Here is a 17,815-nt window from a genome sequence, read left to right on the forward strand (position 1 = left end):
TGTCTTGGCGAAATAAAGCGATTTTCATTTACTAGATGAAGACAGCTGTAACTTTTAATAGAAGACTCGGACACAGATATTTAAGGCTTTGCCTTGTAGAATTCAGCATTTCTGTGCTGGGGAAATAGGTTTTGCAGCTGTTTGAGCTAAGCTTTTCAAGTTATTCACAAAATGAAAACCTATACTTTGTTTCAGGCGAGAACTCCATTCAAATGCATGTAATAGCGAGGAACGCACTGTCTTGGCGAAATAAAGCGATTTTCATTTACTAGATGAAGACAGCTGTAACTTTTGATAGAAGACTCGGACACAGATATTTAAGGCTTTGCCTTGTAGAATTCAGCATTTCTGTGCTGGGGAAATAGGTTTTGCAGCTGTTTGAGCTAAGATTTTCAAGTTATTCACAAAATGAAAACCTATAATTTGTTTCAGGCGAGAACTCCATTCAAATGCATGTAATAGCGCCAAACGCACTGTCTTGGCGAAATAAAGCGATTTTCATTAACTTCATAAAGACAGCTGTAACTTTTGATAGAAGACTCGGACACAGATATTTAAGGCTTTGCCTTATAGAATTCAGCATTTCTGTGCTGGGGAAATAGGTTTTGCAGGTGTTTGAGCTAAGATTTTCAAGTTATTCACAAAATGAAAACCTGTACTTTGTTTCAGGCGAGAATTCCATTCAAATGCATGTAATAGCGAGGAACGCACTGTCTTGGCGAAATAAAGCGATTTTCATTTACTAGATGAAGACAGCTGTAACTTTTAATAGAAGACTCGGACACAGATATTTAAGGCTTTGCCTTATAGAATTCAGCATTTCTGTGCTGGGGAAATAGGTTTTGCAGCTGTTTGAGCTAAGATTTTCAAGTTATTCACAAAATGAAAACCTATACTTTGTTTCAGGCGAGAACTCCATTCAAATGCATGTAATAGCGAGGAACGCACTGCCTTGGCGAAATAAAGCGATTTTCATTTACTAGATGAAGACAGCTGTAACTTTTGATAGAAGACTCGGACACAGATATTTAAGGCTTTGCCTTATAGAATTCAGCATTTGTGTGCTGGGGAAATAGGTTTTGCAGGTGTTTGAGCTAAGATTTTCAAGTTATTCACAAAATGAAAACCTTTACTTTGTTTCAGGCGAGAACTCCATTCAAATGCATGTAATAGCGACAAACGCACTGTCTTGGCGAAATAAAGCGATTTTCATTAACTTCATAAAGACAGCTGTAGCTTTTGATAGAAGACTCGGACACAGATATTTAAGGCTTTGCCTTATAGAATTCAGCATTTCTGTGCTGGGGAAATAGGTTTTGCAGCTGTTTGAGCTAAGATTTTCAAGTTATTCACAAAATGAAAACCTATACTTTGTTTCAGGCAGAACTCCATTCAAATGCATGTAATAGCGAGGAACGCACTGTCTTGGCGAAATAAAGCTCGTTTCATTAACTTCATAAAGACAGCTGTAGCTTTTGATAGAAGACTCAGACACAGATATTTAAGGCTTTGCCTTATAGAATTCAGCATTTCTGTGCTGGGGAAATAGGTTTTGCAGGTGCTTGAGCTAAAATTTTCAAGTTATTCACAAAATGAAAACCTATAATTTGTTTCAGGCGAGAACTCCATTCAAATGCATGTAATAGCGAGAAACGCACTGTCTTGGCGAAATAAAGCGATTTTCATTTACTAGATGAAGACAGCTGTAACTTTTGATAGAAGACTCGGACACAGATATTTAAGGCTTTGCCTTATAGAATTCAGCATTTGTGTGCTGGGGAAATAGGTTTTGCAGGTGTTTGAGCTAAGATTTTCAAGTTATTCACAAAATGAAAACCTATAATTTGTTTCAGGCGAGAACTCCATTCAAATGCATGTAATAGCGAGGAACGCACTGTCTTGGCGAAATAAAGCGATTTTCATTTACTAGATGAAGACAGCTGTAACTTTTGATAGAAGACTCGGACACAGATGTTTAAGGCTTTGCCTTATAGAATTCAGCATTTCTGTGCTGGGGAAATAGGTTTTGCAGCTGTTTGAGCTAAGATTTTCAAGTTATTCACAAAATGAAAACCTATACTTTGTTTCAGTCGAGAACTCCATTCAAATGCATGTAATAGCGAGGACCGCACTGTCTTGGCGAAATAAAGCGATTTTCATTTACTAGATGAAGACAGCTGTAACTTTTGATAGAAGACTCGGACACAGATATTTAAGGCTTTGCCTAATAGAATTCAGCATTTCTGTGCTGGGGAAATAGGTTTTGCAGCTGTTTGAGCTAAGATTTTCAAGTTATTCACAAAATGAAAACCTATACTTTGTTTCAGGCAGAACTCCATTCAAATGCATGTAATAACGACAAACGCACTGTCTTGGCGAAATAAAGCTCGTTTCATTAACTTCATAAAGACAGCTGTAGCTTTTGATAGAAGACTCGGACACAGATATTTAAGGCTTTGCCTTATAGAATTCAGCATTTCTGTGCTGGGGAAATAGGTTTTGCAGCTGTTTGAGCTAAGCTTTTCAAGTTATTCACAAAATGAAAACCTATACTTTGTTTCAGGCAGAACTCCATTCAAATGCATGTAATAGCGAGGAACGCACTGTCTTGGCGAAATAAAGCGATTTTCATTAACTTCATAAAGACAGCTGTAACTTTTGATAGAAGACTCGGACACAGATATTTAAGGCTTTGCCTTATAGAATTCAGCATTTCTGTGCTGGGGAAATAGGTTTTGCAGCTGTTTGAGCTAAGATTTTCAAGTTATTCACAAAATGAAAACCTATACTTTGTTTCAGGCAGAACTCCATTCAAATGCATGTAATAGCGAGGAACGCACTGTCTTGGCGAAATAAAGCTCGTTTCATTAACTTCATAAAGACAGCTGTAGCTTTTGATAGAAGACTCAGACACAGATATTTAAGGCTTTGCCTTATAGAATTCAGCATTTCTGTGCTGGGGAAATAGGTTTTGCAGCTGTTTGAGCTAAGATTTTCAAGTTATTCACAAAATGAAAACCTATACTTTGTTTCAAGCGAGAACTCCATTCAAATGCATGTAATAGCGAGGAACGCACTGTCTTGGCGAAATAAAGCGATTTTCATTTACTAGATGAAGACAGCTGTAACTTTTGATAGAAGACTCGGACACAGATATTTAAGGCTTTGCCTTATAGAATTCAGCATTTCTGTGCTGGGGAAATAGGTTTTGCAGCTGTTTGAGCTAAGATTTTCAAGTTATTCACAAAATGAAAACCTATACTTTGCTTCAGGCGAGAACTCCATTCAAATGCATGTAATAGCGAGGAACGCACTGTCTTGGCGAAATAAAGCGATTTTCATTTACTAGATGAAGACAGCTGTAACTTTTGATAGAAGACTCGGACACAGATATTTAAGGCTTTGCCTAATAGAATTCAGCATTTCTGTGCTGGGGAAATAGGTTTTGCAGCTGTTTGAGCTAAGATTTTCAAGTTATTCACAAAATGAAAACCTATACTTTGTTTCAGGCAGAACTCCATTCAAATGCATGTAATAGCGACAAACGCACTGTCTTGGCGAAATAAAGCTCGTTTCATTAACTTCATAAAGACAGCTGTAGCTTTTGATAGAAGACTCGGACACAGATATTTAAGGCTTTGCCTTATAGAATTCAGCATTTCTGTGCTGGGGAAATAGGTTTTGCAGCTGTTTGAGCTAAGCTTTTCAAGTTATTCACAAAATGAAAACCTATACTTTGTTTCAGGCAGAACTCCATTCAAATGCATGTAATAGCGAGGAACTCAATGTGTTGGCGAAATAAAGCGATTTTCATTAACTTCATAAAGACAGCTGTAACTTTTGATAGAAGACTCGGACACAGATATTTAAGGCTTTGCCTTATAGAATTCAGCATTTCTGTGCTGGGGAAATAGGTTTTGCAGCTGTTTGAGCTAAGATTTTCAAGTTATTCACAAAATGAAAACCTATACTTTGTTTCAGGCGAGAACTCCATTCAAATGCATGTAATAGCGAGGAACGCACTGTCTTGGCGAAATAAAGCTCGTTTCATTAACTTCAGAAAGACAGCTGTAACTTTTGATAGAAGACTCAGACACAGATATTTAAGGCTTTGCCTTATAGAATTCAGCATTTCTGTGCTGGGGAAATAGGTTTTGCAGCTGTTTGAGCTAAGATTTTCAAGTTATTCACAAAATGAAAACCTATACTTTGTTTCAAGCGAGAACTCCATTCAAATGCATGTAATAGCGAGGAACGCACTGTCTTGGCGAAATAAAGCGACTTTCATTTACTAGATGAAGACAGCTGTAACTTTTGATAGAAGACTCGGACACAGATATTTAAGGCTTTGCCTTATAGAATTCAGCATTTCTGTGCTGGGGAAATAGGTTTTGCAGCTGTTTGAGCTAAGATTTTCAAGTTATTCACAAAATGAAAACCTATAATTTGTTTCAGGCGAGAACTCCATTCAAATGCATGTAATAGCGAGGAACGCACTGTCTTGGCGAAATAAAGCGATTTTCATTTACTAGATGAAGACAGCTGTAACTTTTGATAGAAGACTCGGACACAGATGTTTAAGGCTTTGCCTTATAGAATTCAGCATTTCTGTGCTGGGGAAATAGGTTTTGCAGCTGTTTGAGCTAAGATTTTCAAGTTATTCACAAAATGAAAACCTATACTTTGTTTCAGGCGAGAACTCCATTCAAATGCATGTAATAGCGACAAACGCACTGTCTTGGCGAAATAAAGCTCGTTTCATTAACTTCATAAAGACAGCTGTAGCTTTTGATAGAAGACTCGGACACAGATATTTAAGGCTTTGCCTTATAGAATTCAGCATTTCTGTGCTGGGGAAATAGGTTTTGCAGGTGTTTGAGCTAAGATTTTCAAGTTATTCACAAAATGAAAACCTATAATTTGTTTCAGGCGAGAACTCCATTCAAATGCATGTAATAGCGAGGAACTCAATGTCTTGGCGAAATAAAGCGATTTTCATTTACTAGATGAAGACAGCTGTAACTTTTGATAGAAGACTCGGACACAGATGTTTAAGGCTTTGCCTTATAGAATTCAGCATTTCTGTGCTGGGGAAATAGGTTTTGCAGCTGTTTGAGCTAAGATTTTCAAGTTATTCACAAAATGAAAACCTATACTTTGTTTCAGGCGAGAACTCCATTCAAATGCATGTAATAGCGACAAACGCACTGTCTTGGCGAAATAAAGCTCGTTTCATTAACTTCATAAAGACAGCTGTAGCTTTTGATAGAAGACTCGGACACAGATATTTAAGGCTTTGCCTTATAGAATTCAGCATTTCTGTGCTGGGGAAATAGGTTTTGCAGGTGTTTGAGCTAAGATTTTCAAGTTATTCACAAAATGAAAACCTATAATTTGTTTCAGGCGAGAACTCCATTCAAATGCATGTAATAGCGAGGAACTCAATGTCTTGGCGAAATAAAGCGATTTTCATTTACTAGATGAAGACAGCTGTAACTTTTGATAGAAGACTCGGACACAGATGTTTAAGGCTTTGCCTTATAGAATTCAGCATTTCTGTGCTGGGGAAATAGGTTTTGCAGCTGTTTGAGCTAAGATTTTCAAGTTATTCACAAAATGAAAACCTATACTTTGTTTCAGGCGAGAACTCCATTCAAATGCATGTAATAGCGACAAACGCACTGTCTTGGCGAAATAAAGCTCGTTTCATTAACTTCATAAAGACAGCTGTAGCTTTTGATAGAAGACTCGGACACAGATATTTAAGGCTTTGCCTTATAGAATTCAGCATTTCTGTGCTGGGGAAATAGGTTTTGCAGGTGTTTGAGCTAAGATTTTCAAGTTATTCACAAAATGAAAACCTATAATTTGTTTCAGGCGAGAACTCCATTCAAATGCATGTAATAGCGAGGAACTCAATGTCTTGGCGAAATAAAGCGATTTTCATTTACTAGATGAAGACAGCTGTAACTTTTGATAGAAGACTCGGACACAGATATTTAAGGCTTTGCCTTATAGAATTCAGCATTTCTGTGCTGGGGAAATAGGTTTTGCAGGTGCTTGAGCTAAAATTTTCAAGTTATTCACAAAATGAAAACCTATACTTTGTTTCAGGCAGAACTCCATTCAAATGCATGTAATAGCGAGGAACGCACTGTCTTGGCGAAATAAAGCGATTTTCATTTACTAGATGAAGACAGCTGTAACTTTTGATAGAAGACTCGGACACAGATATTTAAGGCTTTGCCTTATAGAATTCAGCATTTCTGTGCTGGGGAAATAGGTTTTGCAGCTGTTTGAGCTAAGATTTTCAAGTTATTCACAAAATGAAAACCTATACTTTGTTTCAGGCAGAACTCCATTCAAATGCATGTAATAGCGACAAACGCACTGTCTTGGCGAAATAAAGCTCGTTTCATTAACTTCATAAAGACAGCTGTAGCTTTTGATAGAAGACTCGGACACAGATATTTAAGGCTTTGCCTTATAGAATTCAGCATTTCTGTGCTGGGGAAATAGGTTTTGCAGCTGTTTGAGCTAAGCTTTTCAAGTTATTCACAAAATGAAAACCTATACTTTGTTTCAGGCAGAACTCCATTCAAATGCATGTAATAGCGAGGAACTCAATGTGTTGGCGAAATAAAGCGATTTTCATTAACTTCATAAAGACAGCTGTAACTTTTGATAGAAGACTCGGACACAGATATTTAAGGCTTTGCCTTATAGAATTCAGCATTTCTGTGCTGGGGAAATAGGTTTTGCAGCTGTTTGAGCTAAGATTTTCAAGTTATTCACAAAATGAAAACCTATACTTTGTTTCAGGCAGAACTCCATTCAAATGCATGTAATAGCGAGGAACGCACTGTCTTGGCGAAATAAAGCTCGTTTCATTAACTTCAGAAAGACAGCTGTAGCTTTTGATAGAAGACTCAGACACAGATATTTAAGGCTTTGCCTTATAGAATTCAGCATTTCTGTGCTGGGGAAATAGGTTTTGCAGCTGTTTGAGCTAAGATTTTCAAGTTATTCACAAAATGAAAACCTATACTTTGTTTCAAGCGAGAACTCCATTCAAATGCATGTAATAGCGAGGAACGCACTGTCTTGGCGAAATAAAGCGACTTTCATTTACTAGATGAAGACAGCTGTAACTTTTGATAGAAGACTCGGACACAGATATTTAAGGCTTTGCCTTATAGAATTCAGCATTTCTGTGCTGGGGAAATAGGTTTTGCAGCTGTTTGAGCTAAGATTTTCAAGTTATTCACAAAATGAAAACCTATAATTTGTTTCAGGCGAGAACTCCATTCAAATGCATGTAATAGCGAGGAACGCACTGTCTTGGCGAAATAAAGCGATTTTCATTTACTAGATGAAGACAGCTGTAACTTTTGATAGAAGACTCGGACACAGATGTTTAAGGCTTTGCCTTATAGAATTCAGCATTTCTGTGCTGGGGAAATAGGTTTTGCAGCTGTTTGAGCTAAGATTTTCAAGTTATTCACAAAATGAAAACCTATACTTTGTTTCAGGCGAGAACTCCATTCAAATGCATGTAATAGCGACAAACGCACTGTCTTGGCGAAATAAAGCTCGTTTCATTAACTTCATAAAGACAGCTGTAGCTTTTGATAGAAGACTCGGACACAGATATTTAAGGCTTTGCCTTATAGAATTCAGCATTTCTGTGCTGGGGAAATAGGTTTTGCAGGTGTTTGAGCTAAGATTTTCAAGTTATTCACAAAATGAAAACCTATAATTTGTTTCAGGCGAGAACTCCATTCAAATGCATGTAATAGCGAGGAACTCAATGTCTTGGCGAAATAAAGCGATTTTCATTTACTAGATGAAGACAGCTGTAACTTTTGATAGAAGACTCGGACACAGATGTTTAAGGCTTTGCCTTATAGAATTCAGCATTTCTGTGCTGGGGAAATAGGTTTTGCAGCTGTTTGAGCTAAGATTTTCAAGTTATTCACAAAATGAAAACCTATACTTTGTTTCAGGCGAGAACTCCATTCAAATGCATGTAATAGCGACAAACGCACTGTCTTGGCGAAATAAAGCTCGTTTCATTAACTTCATAAAGACAGCTGTAGCTTTTGATAGAAGACTCGGACACAGATATTTAAGGCTTTGCCTTATAGAATTCAGCATTTCTGTGCTGGGGAAATAGGTTTTGCAGGTGTTTGAGCTAAGATTTTCAAGTTATTCACAAAATGAAAACCTATAATTTGTTTCAGGCGAGAACTCCATTCAAATGCATGTAATAGCGAGGAACTCAATGTCTTGGCGAAATAAAGCGATTTTCATTTACTAGATGAAGACAGCTGTAACTTTTGATAGAAGACTCGGACACAGATATTTAAGGCTTTGCCTTATAGAATTCAGCATTTCTGTGCTGGGGAAATAGGTTTTGCAGGTGCTTGAGCTAAAATTTTCAAGTTATTCACAAAATGAAAACCTATACTTTGTTTCAGGCAGAACTCCATTCAAATGCATGTAATAGCGAGGAACGCACTGTCTTGGCGAAATAAAGCGATTTTCATTTACTAGATGAAGACAGCTGTAACTTTTGATAGAAGACTAGGACACAGATATTTAAGGCTTTGCCTTATAGAATTCAGCATTTCTGTGCTGGGGAAATAGGTTTTGCAGCTGTTTGAGCTAAGATTTTCAAGTTATTCACAAAATGAAAACCTATAATTTGTTTCAGGCGAGAACTCCATTCAAATGCATGTAATAGCGAGGAACGCACTGTCTTGGCGAAATAAAGCGATTTTCATTTACTAGATGAAGACAGCTGTAACTTTTGATAGAAGACTCGGACACAGATGTTTAAGGCTTTGCCTTATAGAATTCAGCATTTCTGTGCTGGGGAAATAGGTTTTGCAGCTGTTTGAGCTAAGATTTTCAAGTTATTCACAAAATGAAAACCTATACTTTGTTTCAGGCGAGAACTCCATTCAAATGCATGTAATAGCGAGGAACTCAATGTGTTGGCGAAATAAAGCGATTTTCATTAACTTCATAAAGACAGCTGTAACTTTTGATAGAAGACTCGGACACAGATATTTAAGGCTTTGCCTTATAGAATTCAGCATTTCTGTGCTGGGGAAATAGGTTTTGCAGCTGTTTGAGCAGAGATTTTCAAGTTATTCACAAAATGAAAACCTATAATTTGTTTCAGGCGAGAACTCCATTCAAATGCATGTAATAGCGAGGAACGCACTGTCTTGGCGAAATAAAGCGATTTTCATTAACTTCATAAAGACAGCTGTAACTTTTGATAGAAGATTCGGACACAGCTATTTAAGGCTTTGCCTTATAGAATTCAGCATTTCTGTGCTGGGGAAATAGGTTTTGCAGCTGTTTGAGCTAAGATTTTCAAGTTATTCACAAAATGAAAACCTATAATTTGTTTCAGGCGAGAACTCCATTCAAATGCATGTAATAGCGACAAACGCACTGTCTTGGCGAAATAAAGCGATTTTCATTTACTAGATGAAGACAGCTGTAACTTTTGATAGAAGACTCGGACACAGATATTTAAGGCTTTGCCTTATAGAATTCAGCATTTCTGTGCTGGGGAAATAGGTTTTGCAGCTGTTTGAGCTAAGATTTTCAAGTTATTCACAAAATGAAAACCTATAATTTGTTTCAAGCGAGATCTCCATTCAAACGCATGTAATAGCGAGGAACGCACTGTCTTGGCGAAATAAAGCGATTTTCATTTACTAGATGAAGACAGCTGTAACTTTTGATAGAAGACTCGGACACAGATATTTAAGGCTTTGCCTTATAGAATTCAGCATTTCTGTGCTGGGGAAATAGGTTTTGCAGCTGTTTGAGCTAAGATTTTCAAGTTATTCACAAAATGAAAACCTATACTTTGTTTCAGGTGAGAACTCCATTCAAATGCATGTAATAGCGAGGAACGCACTGTCTTGGCGAAATAAAGCGATTTTCATTTACTAGATGAAGACAGCTGTAACTTTTGATAGAAGACTCGGACACAGATATTTTAGGCTTTGCCTTATAGAATTCAGCATTTCTGTGCTGGGGAAATAGGTTTTGCAGCTGTTTGAGCTAAGATTTTCAAGTTATTCACAAAATGAAAACCTATACTTTGTTTCAAGCGAGAACTCCATTCAAATGCATGTAATAGCGAGGAACGCACTGTCTTGGCGAAATAAAGCGATTTTCATTTACTAGATGAAGACAGCTGTAACTTTTGATAGAAGACTCGGACACAGATATTTTAGGCTTTGCCTTATAGAATTCAGCATTTCTGTGCTGGGGAAATAGGTTTTGCAGCTGTTTGAGCTAAGATTTTCAAGTTATTCACAAAATGAAAACCTATACTTTGTTTCAAGCGAGAACTCCATTCAAATGCATGTAATAGCGAGGAACGCACTGTCTTGGCGAAATAAAGCGATTTTCATTTACTAGATGAAGACAGCTGTAACTTTTGATAGAAGACTCGGACACAGATATTTAAGGCTTTGCCTTATAGAATTCAGCATTTCTGTGCTGGGGAAATAGGTTTTGCAGCTGTTTGAGCTAAGATTTTCAAGTTATTCACAAAATGAAAACCTATACTTTGTTTCAGGCAGAACTCCATTCAAATGCATGTAATAGCGAGGAACGCACTGTCTTGGCGAAATAAAGCGATTTTCATTTACTAGATGAAGACAGCTGTAACTTTTGATAGAAGACTCGGACACAGATATTTAAGGCTTTGCCTTATAGAATTCAGCATTTCTGTGCTGGGGAAATAGGTTTTGCAGCTGTTTGAGCTAAGATTTTCAAGTTATTCACAAAATGAAAACCTATAATTTGTTTCAAGCGAGAACTCCATTCAAATGCATGTAATAGCGACAAACGCACTGTCTTGGCGAAATAAAGCTCTTTTCATTAACTTCATAAAGACAGCTGTAACTTTTGATAGAAGACTCGGACACAGATATTTAAGGCTTTGCCTTATAGAATTCAGCATTTCTGTGCTGGGGAAATAGGTTTTGCAGCTGTTTGAGCTAAGATTTTCAAGTTATTCACAAAATGAAAACCTATACTTTGTTTCAAGCGAGAACTCCATTCAAATGCATGTAATAGCGAGGAACGCACTGTCTTGGCAAAATAAAGCGATTTTCATTTACTAGATGAAGACAGCTGTAACTTTTGATAGAAGACTCGGACACAGATATTTAAGGCTTTGCCTTATAGAATTCAGCATTTCTGTGCTGGGGAAATAGGTTTTGCAGCTGTTTGAGCTAAGATTTTCAAGTTATTCACAAAATGAAAACCTATAATTTGTTTCAGGCGAGAACTCCATTCAAATGCATGTAATAGCGACAAACGCACTGTCTTGGCGAAATAAAGCTCTTTTCATTAACTTCATAAAGACAGCTGTAACTTTTGATAGAAGACTCGGACACAGATATTTAAGGCTTTGCCTTATAGAATTCAGCATTTCTGTGCTGGGGAAATAGGTTTTGCAGCTGTTTGAGCTAAGATTTTCAAGTTATTCACAAAATGAAAACCTATACTTTGTTTCAAGCGAGAACTCCATTCAAATGCATGTAATAGCGACAAACGCACTGTCTTGGCGAAATAAAGCTCGTTTCATTAACTTCATAAAGACAGCTGTAACTTTTGATAGAAGATTCGGACACAGATATTTAAGGCTTTGCCTTATAGAATTCAGCATTTCTGTGCTGGGGAAATAGGTTTTGCAGCTGTTTGAGCTAAGATTTTCAAGTTATTCACAAAATGAAAACCTATAATTTGTTTCAAGCGAGAACTCCATTCAAATGCATGTAATAGCGACAAACGCACTGTCTTGGCGAAATAAAGCTCTTTTCATTAACTTCATAAAGACAGCTGTAACTTTTGATAGAAGACTCGGACACAGATATTTAAGGCTTTGCCTTATAGAATTCAGCATTTCTGTGCTGGGGAAATAGGTTTTGCAGCTGTTTGAGCTAAGATTTTCAAGTTATTCACAAAATGAAAACCTATACTTTGTTTCAAGCGAGAACTCCATTCAAATGCATGTAATAGCGAGGAACGCACTGTCTTGGCAAAATAAAGCGATTTTCATTTACTAGATGAAGACAGCTGTAACTTTTGATAGAAGACTCGGACACAGATATTTAAGGCTTTGCCTTATAGAATTCAGCATTTCTGTGCTGGGGAAATAGGTTTTGCAGCTGTTTGAGCTAAGATTTTCAAGTTATTCACAAAATGAAAACCTATAATTTGTTTCAGGCGAGAACTCCATTCAAATGCATGTAATAGCGACAAACGCACTGTCTTGGCGAAATAAAGCTCTTTTCATTAACTTCATAAAGACAGCTGTAACTTTTGATAGAAGACTCGGACACAGATATTTAAGGCTTTGCCTTATAGAATTCAGCATTTCTGTGCTGGGGAAATAGGTTTTGCAGCTGTTTGAGCTAAGATTTTCAAGTTATTCACAAAATGAAAACCTATACTTTGTTTCAAGCGAGAACTCCATTCAAATGCATGTAATAGCGACAAACGCACTGTCTTGGCGAAATAAAGCTCGTTTCATTAACTTCATAAAGACAGCTGTAACTTTTGATAGAAGATTCGGACACAGATATTTAAGGCTTTGCCTTATAGAATTCAGCATTTCTGTGCTGGGGAAATAGGTTTTGCAGCTGTTTGAGCTAAGATTTTCAAGTTATTCACAAAATGAAAACCTATACTTTGTTTCAGGCGAGCACTCCATTCAAATGCATGTAATAGCGAGGAACGCACTGTCTTGGCGAAATAAAGCTCTTTTCATTAACTTCATAAAGACAGCTGTAACTTTTGATAGAAGACTCGGACACAGATATTTAAGGCTTTGCCTTATAGAATTCAGCATTTCTGTGCTGGGGAAATAGGTTTTGCAGCTGTTTGAGCTAAGATTTTCAAGTTATTCACAAAATGAAAACCTATAATTTGTTTCAGGCGAGAACTCCATTCAAATGCATGTAATAGCGAGGAACGCACTGTCTTGGCGAAATAAAGCTCGTTTCATTAACTTCATAAAGACAGCTGTAACTTTTGATAGAAGATTCGGACACAGATATTTAAGGCTTTGCCTTATAGAATTCAGCATTTCTGTGCTGGGGAAATAGGTTTTGCAGCTGTTTGAGCTAAGATTTTCAAGTTATTCACAAAATGAAAACCTATACTTTGTTTCAGGCGAGCACTCCATTCAAATGCATGTAATAGCGAGGAACGCACTGTCTTGGCGAAATAAAGCTCTTTTCATTAACTTCATAAAGACAGCTGTAACTTTTGATAGAAGACTCGGACACAGATATTTAAGGCTTTGCCTTATAGAATTCAGCATTTCTGTGCTGGGGAAATAGGTTTTGCAGCTGTTTGAGCTAAGATTTTCAAGTTATTCACAAAATGAAAACCTATAATTTGTTTCAGGCGAGAACTCCATTCAAATGCATGTAATAGCGACAAACGCACTGTCTTGGCGAAATAAAGCTCTTTTCATTAACTTCATAAAGACAGCTGTAACTTTTGATAGAAGACTCGGACACAGATATTTAAGGCTTTGCCTTATAGAATTCAGCATTTCTGTGCTGGGGAAATAGGTTTTGCAGCTGTTTGAGCTAAGATTTTCAAGTTATTCACAAAATGAAAACCTATACTTTGTTTCAAGCGAGAACTCCATTCAAATGCATGTAATAGCGACAAACGCACTGTCTTGGCGAAATAAAGCTCGTTTCATTAACTTCATAAAGACAGCTGTAACTTTTGATAGAAGATTCGGACACAGATATTTAAGGCTTTGCCTTATAGAATTCAGCATTTCTGTGCTGGGGAAATAGGTTTTGCAGCTGTTTGAGCTAAGATTTTCAAGTTATTCACAAAATGAAAACCTATAATTTGTTTCAAGCGAGAACTCCATTCAAATGCATGTAATAGCGACAAACGCACTGTCTTGGCGAAATAAAGCTCTTTTCATTAACTTCATAAAGACAGCTGTAACTTTTGATAGAAGACTCGGACACAGATATTTAAGGCTTTGCCTTATAGAATTCAGCATTTCTGTGCTGGGGAAATAGGTTTTGCAGCTGTTTGAGCTAAGATTTTCAAGTTATTCACAAAATGAAAACCTATACTTTGTTTCAAGCGAGAACTCCATTCAAATGCATGTAATAGCGAGGAACGCACTGTCTTGGCAAAATAAAGCGATTTTCATTTACTAGATGAAGACAGCTGTAACTTTTGATAGAAGACTCGGACACAGATATTTAAGGCTTTGCCTTATAGAATTCAGCATTTCTGTGCTGGGGAAATAGGTTTTGCAGCTGTTTGAGCTAAGATTTTCAAGTTATTCACAAAATGAAAACCTATAATTTGTTTCAGGCGAGAACTCCATTCAAATGCATGTAATAGCGACAAACGCACTGTCTTGGCGAAATAAAGCTCTTTTCATTAACTTCATAAAGACAGCTGTAACTTTTGATAGAAGACTCGGACACAGATATTTAAGGCTTTGCCTTATAGAATTCAGCATTTCTGTGCTGGGGAAATAGGTTTTGCAGCTGTTTGAGCTAAGATTTTCAAGTTATTCACAAAATGAAAACCTATACTTTGTTTCAAGCGAGAACTCCATTCAAATGCATGTAATAGCGACAAACGCACTGTCTTGGCGAAATAAAGCTCGTTTCATTAACTTCATAAAGACAGCTGTAACTTTTGATAGAAGATTCGGACACAGATATTTAAGGCTTTGCCTTATAGAATTCAGCATTTCTGTGCTGGGGAAATAGGTTTTGCAGCTGTTTGAGCTAAGATTTTCAAGTTATTCACAAAATGAAAACCTATACTTTGTTTCAGGCGAGCACTCCATTCAAATGCATGTAATAGCGAGGAACGCACTGTCTTGGCGAAATAAAGCTCTTTTCATTAACTTCATAAAGACAGCTGTAACTTTTGATAGAAGACTCGGACACAGATATTTAAGGCTTTGCCTTATAGAATTCAGCATTTCTGTGCTGGGGAAATAGGTTTTGCAGCTGTTTGAGCTAAGATTTTCAAGTTATTCACAAAATGAAAACCTATAATTTGTTTCAGGCGAGAACTCCATTCAAATGCATGTAATAGCGAGGAACGCACTGTCTTGGCGAAATAAAGCTCGTTTCATTAACTTCATAAAGACAGCTGTAACTTTTGATAGAAGATTCGGACACAGATATTTAAGGCTTTGCCTTATAGAATTCAGCATTTCTGTGCTGGGGAAATAGGTTTTGCAGCTGTTTGAGCTAAGATTTTCAAGTTATTCACAAAATGAAAACCTATACTTTGTTTCAGGCGAGCACTCCATTCAAATGCATGTAATAGCGAGGAACGCACTGTCTTGGCGAAATAAAGCTCTTTTCATTAACTTCATAAAGACAGCTGTAACTTTTGATAGAAGACTCGGACACAGATATTTAAGGCTTTGCCTTATAGAATTCAGCATTTCTGTGCTGGGGAAATAGGTTTTGCAGCTGTTTGAGCTAAGATTTTCAAGTTATTCACAAAATGAAAACCTATACTTTGTTTCAAGCGAGAACTCCATTCAAATGCATGTAATAGCGAGGAACGCACTGTCTTGGCGAAATAAAGCGATTTTCATTTACTAGATGAAGACAGCTGTAACTTTTGATAGAAGACTCGGACACAGATATTTAAGGCTTTGCCTTATAGAATTCAGCATTTCTGTGCTGGGGAAATAGGTTTTGCAGCTGTTTGAGCTAAGATTTTCAAGTTATTCACAAAATGAAAACCTATAATTTGTTTCAGGCGAGAACTCCATTCAAATGCATGTAATAGCGACAAACGCACTGTCTTGGCGAAATAAAGCTCGTTTCATTAACTTCATAAAGACAGCTGTAACTTTTGATAGAAGACTCGGACACAGATATTTAAGGCTTTGCCTTATAGAATTCAGCATTTCTGTGCTGGGGAAATAGGTTTTGCAGCTGTTTGAGCTAAGATTTTCAAGTTATTCACAAAATGAAAACCTATAATTTGTTTCAAGCGAGAACTCCATTCAAATGCATGTAATAGCGAGGAACGCACTGTCTTGGCGAAATAAAGCTCTTTTCATTAACTTCATAAAGACAGCTGTAACTTTTGATAGAAGACTCGGACACAGATATTTAAGGCTTTGCCTTATAGAATTCAGCATTTCTGTGCTGGGGAAATAGGTTTTGCAGCTGTTTGAGCTAAGATTTTCAAGTTATTCACAAAATGAAAACCTATACTTTGTTTCAAGCGAGAACTCCATTCAAATGCATGTAATAGCGAGGAACGCACTGTCTTGGCAAAATAAAGCGATTTTCATTTACTAGATGAAGACAGCTGTAACTTTTGATAGAAGACTCGGACACAGATATTTAAGGCTTTGCCTTATAGAATTCAGCATTTCTGTGCTGGGGAAATAGGTTTTGCAGGTGTTTGAGCTAAGATTTTCAAGTTATTCACAAAATGAAAACCTATAATTTGTTTCAGGCGAGAACTCCATTCAAATGCATGTAATAGCGACAAACGCACTGTCTTGGCGAAATAAAGCTCTTTTCATTAACTTCATAAAGACAGCTGTAACTTTTGATAGAAGACTCGGACACAGATATTTAAGGCTTTGCCTTATAGAATTCAGCATTTCTGTGCTGGGGAAATAGGTTTTGCAGCTGTTTGAGCTAAGATTTTCAAGTTATTCACAAAATGAAAACCTATACTTTGTTTCAAGCGAGAACTCCATTCAAATGCATGTAATAGCGAGGAACGCACTGTCTTGGCGAAATAAAGCGATTTTCATTTACTAGATGAAGACAGCTGTAACTTTTGATAGAAGACTCGGACACAGATATTTAAGGCTTTGCCTTATAGAATTCAGCATTTCTGTGCTGGGGAAATAGGTTTTGCAGCTGTTTGAGCTAAGATTTTCAAGTTATTCACAAAATGAAAACCTATACTTTGTTTCAGGCGAGAACTCCATTCAAATGCATGTAATAGCGAGGAACGCACTGTCTTGGTGAAATAAAGCGATTTTCATTAACTTCATAAAGACAGCTGTAACTTTTGATAGAAGACTCGGACACAGATATTTAAGGCTTTGCCTTATAGAATTCAGCATTTCTGTGCTCGGGAAATAGGTTTTGCAGCTGTTTGAGCTAAGATTTTCAAGTTATTCACAAAATGAAAACCTATACTTTGTTTCAAGCGAGAACTCCATTCAAATGCATGTAATAGCGAGGAACGCACTGTCTTGGCGAAATAAAGCGATTTTCATTTACTAGATGAAGACAGCTGTAACTTTTGATAGAAGACTCGGACACAGATATTTAAGGCTTTGCCTTATAGAATTCAGCATTTCTGTGCTGGGGAAATAGGTTTTGCAGCTGTTTGAGCTAAGATTTTCAAGTTATTCACAAAATGAAAACCTATACTTTGTTTCAAGCGAGAACTCCATTCAAATGCATGTAATAGCGACAAACGCACTGTCTTGGCGAAATAAAGCTCGTTTCATTAACTTCATAAAGACAGCTGTAGCTTTTGATAGAAGACTCGGACACAGATATTTAAGGCTTTGCCTTATAGAATTCAGCATTTCTGTGCTGGGGAAATAGGTTTTGCAGCTGTTTGAGCTAAGATTTTCAAGTTATTCACAAAATGAAAACCGCTTCTTTGTTTCAAGCGAGAACTCCATTCAAATGCATGTAATAGCGCCAAACGCACTGTCTTGGCGAAATAAAGCGATTTTCATTTACTAGATGAAGACAGCTGTAAC

The sequence above is a fragment of the Pelmatolapia mariae genome, linkage group LG7 (assembly GCF_036321145.2).
Source record: "Pelmatolapia mariae isolate MD_Pm_ZW linkage group LG7, Pm_UMD_F_2, whole genome shotgun sequence".
NCBI classification, from domain to species: Eukaryota; Metazoa; Chordata; class Actinopteri; order Cichliformes; family Cichlidae; genus Pelmatolapia; species Pelmatolapia mariae.